Source organism: Cherax quadricarinatus, chromosome 78 (assembly GCF_038502225.1).
Source record: "Cherax quadricarinatus isolate ZL_2023a chromosome 78, ASM3850222v1, whole genome shotgun sequence".
Lineage (NCBI taxonomy): Eukaryota > Metazoa > Arthropoda > Malacostraca > Decapoda > Parastacidae > Cherax > Cherax quadricarinatus.
In genome coordinates this window covers 15,640,197-15,645,196 of record NC_091369.1, presented here as the reverse complement: position 1 = coordinate 15,645,196, position 5,000 = coordinate 15,640,197, and the positions used below count along the sequence as shown (strand labels likewise).

General features: G+C 39.2%; 1 protein-coding gene and 1 long non-coding RNA gene across 4 annotated transcripts in view; one reads left to right on the top strand and one right to left on the bottom strand.

Annotated features, from left to right (window-relative positions):
• LOC128701633 (nephrin) overlaps positions 1–5,000 on the bottom strand; it is a 625,789-nt gene that overhangs the window by 469,663 nt on the left and 151,126 nt on the right. The gene's annotated exons all lie outside the window — the stretch shown is intronic.
• Positions 1–5,000, top strand: part of LOC138855024 (uncharacterized) — a 278,768-nt gene that overhangs the window by 122,655 nt on the left and 151,113 nt on the right. Inside the window, exon 2 of one of the 2 annotated variants that reach the window (XR_011394193.1) lies at positions 1,985–2,204. The exons of the other annotated variant lie outside the window; for it this stretch is intronic. This is a non-coding gene — a long non-coding RNA (uncharacterized lncRNA). The remainder of the gene's footprint in view (positions 1–1,984; positions 2,205–5,000) is intronic. 2 annotated transcript variants of the gene reach the window in all.

The following is a 5,000-nucleotide window of genomic DNA, read 5'->3' as shown; positions in this document are numbered from 1 at the left end:
TGGTCTTTATCAAGCCACAAAGCGATGAACCTGGAAAATGAGGATGGGCTCATATACAAGAAACGTAGTGATTTAAAGAGTCAGATTAGCTGTGTTGTAGCTAAATACTTGGGGACCTTTATTAACTAGTGGCCCTACTGCATTTATTTTAGTCTTTCATACATTGGAGATATGTGTTCAGAAACGCGTGTGAGGCATCTGGATGTTTCTCCCACGTAGATTTTGTCACAGTCGTTGCAAGGGACTGTGAATATCTGTCCATTGGTTTGAATTTGTTGATATTCCTTATTGGTGATGTTCTTGGTCATGGTTAAGGAAGGAATGGTAGTAACTAGGAGTTTGGGGTTGAAGACGATGTTGCTGACGTGTTCTTTCGGTGGTATCTCGTCTATGGGAGTTGATGACGTTATGTGCACGGCGTCTGCAATATCTGATAAAATAACGAGGATAGTGAAGTTCGAAGAACGAGCATTCTCCAGAGAATTTGCAACAGATACGGAGAGCACGTAGGCAGAAGCCTATAATGACGCTACGTTTAGTGTAGGTGCCACTGAAGGAGTAGAAGTGGAGAAGATTGTGTTGGTCAGTGGGTTTGCGGTGTACGTTGAAACGTAGCTCATGGTCAGGCTTTCAGAAAACATCGAAGAAAATGAGAGTGTATCCGACTTCAACATAGAGAGTGTATTGGATGGAGGCTTAGGCCTGGTTGAGCTTCTATTGGAGGTTATGAACCTCGAATCTAGAAGTTATGGAGAGTATGTTGCCAACATGACTCCGCTATTATCCCAGATGGAAGGATTTCAGGGAACATAACATAGAAACATGGAAAACATCAAATAAATTGTTAGAATCTATCTACATACTTAGTAATCTGATGAAAACATAATCAGAAATCCATTATAAAATTAAAAATCTGAATAATTTCTAGCAATACTGAACATGAAACTAAAAGATCCAGGAATCTCATAATAATGTTTATTTAAAACCTTAAAAAAATCAGAAAAATTTAATTCAAGAACATTATTTTAATAATTGGAAATTTAAAACCTATATTGCTAACGTGTCTTTACACGTGTCCATTGGTTTGCTAACGTGTCTTTACACGTGTCCATTGGTTTGCTAACGTGTCTTTACACGTGTCCATTTGTTTGCTAACGTGTCTTTATACGTGTCCATTTGTTTGCTAACGTGTCTTTACACGTGTCCATTTGTTTGCTAACGTGTCTTTACACGTGTCCATTTGTTTGCTAACGTGTCTTTACACGTGTCCATTGGTTTGCTAACGTGTCTTTACACGTGTCCATTGGTTTGCTAACGTGTCTTTACACGTGTCCATTTGTTTGCTAACGTGTCTTTACACGTGTCCATTGGTTTGCTAACGTGTCTTTACACGTGTCCATTGGTTTGCTAACGTGTCTTTACACGTGTCCATTTGTTTGCTAACGTGTCTTTATACGTGTCCATTGGTTTGCTAACGTGTCTTTACACGTTAGCAAACACTAGGACATATTTATAAGAAAACGTTTGGGTCCTGGGATCTTGATCACTTCAATTTGTCGGTTTCAATTACCAAGGTTTAAACCTCTCTGCATTATTAAACCGATTTAACTTACACATTTCCATAATACAGATTACAGTTCCCCCTTAAAACTTTGAGGAAACACTAGAAATTTAAAAAAAAATGAACAGTGTTCTAATATTTGAAATTAAAAACCAACAATATACATGCATTAATAGCTGATATTATGCTAGCCAAGACTGAGAATCTTGGGTAATTCAAAACTTTGTTGATGACGTGTGACAAGCACCGCACTTGAGGCAGCATGTCTGAAACTAGTCAGTTTCTTTTCAAAGACAGATTTTTGTGAAATACGGTATTTCAGCAAAGTAGAAAGTTTTACAATAAAATCCCCTTATTTTCATCAAATGACGGAAATTGTGTGTTACTTAAGCACTATATTTCAATGACTTATTTTGTTCACAGATGTGCGCTATCAAATAAATACGACTCCTGTAGGTGGGTACATTCTAAAGAACAATAAGGTACAATACAGTGATTGGAACAATACACAAATAACCAACACACGGAAGGGAGAAGCTTAAGACAACGTTTCAGTCCGACTTGAACCATTTAAAGGTCACACTGTGTGATTTGTACATGGTCTATGTCGAAACCAAGCAGTTTATTTGGCTACATTCTAAATGTGAGTATGCGTTGCTAATTCGTTTTGCAGTCTAGAGGTGAGTGGCTTAAGTAGCTAACTATTTGCTTACATGACTCACGAAATCGTAATGACATGATTGCACAAAACCATACCACGGGTGAGGTTAGAACCCGCGATCAGAGTCTCAAAACTTCAGACCGACGCGTTAGCCACTGGGCCAGCTAGGTTCAAATAAGATTCATCCAGCTGGGTATATTTCTACACCATAGGAAGTTTAGCATAGTCCCCATTGTGACCAAAAACAAGTTTTTACACACGAATCTTCCGCTACCATGGCCGTGACGAAGTCTAGCTCAATTCCGTAAAACTTGCATCTGTGGCCACAGTGGTGCCTATGGTAACCTTCCTATGGTGTAGAAATATACCTAGTTGGATGACTCTTACTTGAACCTAACTGGCCCAGTGGCTAACACGTCGGTCTGGAGTTTTGAGATTCTCTATTCGCAGGTTCTAACCCCACCCTGGTATGGTTTATTTGCTTACAGTTAGCAATGATATCTTTCATCACTCTCTGCTCGGGAATATAATCATAGATAACCAGGTGAAAGTATGGCAGGCCACTCTGCCCTGTTCCTGTAATTCCTTTGACAATATTGGCGTCATTATCCTGTTTACCAAATTAATTTTGGAAGCCGAAATACTGAATTCATGCATTGGTTTTTTATATAATCTTGGTGTGAGGTACTTTGTGAGACAGAGAAAGGGGAATCTTTCTAAGGAAAATAATTTTCCGAACAAAATCTGTGCTAAGGCAATGTTTAGTAAAACTTATGAAGGCTTCGTTCAGTATACTTGTTCATATATCTATAGTGAAAATAATTATTCTGTTCCTTCTTATGTATTCTTTTTTCATGAGAAACAAGTGAGTCGAAACATTAGGAGTGCCACGGATAAATGATAAATGGGGGACCTTAACTGCGCAGTATGTAGAAAGATGTCTGGTAATTGGTATTACGTATTTTAAGAAAAGAAAGAGGATAAATAGGTAACGAGATACAATGCAGGGTACAATGACAGACGTTTTCTGGACTGTGTATTATTGGATAAAAAGTTGATATGTAGACTTTTCTATGTGTTTGTTTGTAGAAGATGAAAGATATACCTGAGCATTATTTAGTGGTAGCTTCAGTGAGATTAAGAGGTAGATAGGGTATAATATACGTATATACGCACACACACACACACACACACACACACACACACACACATATATTACCTTCCGATGATGGATGAAGAAATATCCGAAACATCAATAAAGAAATTGAATATCCATTGAAGCTGGTGTTTATCGCGGCCTTGGTCTTGTTGTGTGTGTACTCACCTAATTGTGGTTTCAGGGGTCGAGACTCAGCTCCTGGTCCCGCCTCTTCACTGATCGCTACTAGGTCCTCCCCCTCTCTGCTTCCTGAGCTTTGTCATACCTCGTCTTGAAGCTATGTATGGTTCCTCCCTCCGCTACATCACTTACTAGGCTACTCCAGTTCCTGACGACTCTATGACTGGAGAAATACTTCCTAACATCCCTGTGACTCGTCTGAGTCTTCAGCTTCCAATTGTGACCCCTTGTTTCTGTGTGCCATCTTTGGAACATGCTGTCTCTGTCCACTTTATCTATTTTACGAAGTATTTTGCATGTCGTTATCATGTTTCCCCTGACTCTCCTGTCTTCCAGTATCGTCAGTCCAATGTGTGTGTGTGTGTGTGTGTGTGTGTGTGTGTGTGTGTGTGTGTGTGTGTACATATACACACATATATAAAGAGTTGGACAAGATAACATGAACACCTGCTGAATGACTGAGTAATGAATTTAAATATGTTACAGGTCCCTTTTTGTGCTGCCTTCTAAGACAATAATGCACTAATCCACCCCGCTGGAGTTGTTCAAAATTAGCATGAAGAACAGGAAAGTGAAGTCGAACACTTAGACTGGCCCACAATTACCGGATTTAAATATTATCGAGCATCTGTGGGGTCAATTAGAACATCAAGTCAGGAACTGATTTCCTGCACCGTCGTCTCTGGAAGACTTTCAGTAGGTTTTGCTAGATGAATGGCTTAAAATTCCCCTGGATATTGTTCAAATGTTATATGAATCAATTCCTCGATGAAATGATGCTACTTTATCTGAAACTGGAGGACCAACTCCATGTTGAAAACAAAAAATGTTATAGAATAAGGTGTTCGTATTACATTGTCGGGCCAATGTAAATAATGTGCTGACAACCCATATCAGTCATGCAAGTCGAACTGTATCAATTTTTTTTTTTTGTGGGAGAAATGGGTAACCAGCCCAGTGACAAGAGCGAAAACTTTTCGATTCTTTTAACAACAATAATAATTATTATCATTATAATTTGTAATATTAATAATGATAATACAAACCTGGAGAATATACGGAGAACTTTCACGTCGTGCATAAATACAATAAACCTAAATTACCAGGAACTGTTGAAGTCTCTTGATTTGTATTCCCTGGAACACAGGCGAGAAAGATACTTGATAACATACTCTGGGAAGACCATGGAAACACTAGTGCCAAATTTGCACACGAAAATCACTCCCCACGAAAGCAAAAGACTGGGCAGGAGATGCAACATTCCCCCAGTGAAAAGCAGGGGCGCCACGAGTGGGTTATTTTGAGTTTTGAGACTCTATGATCGCGAGTTCTATCCCCGCCCATGGTATGGTTTGGGTTGTTTGTGTGTGTGTGTGTGCGCGCGCGCGCGCATGTTGCAAGTCCGTCACTAAGATCTGTATTCATATTTAATGTTTCTG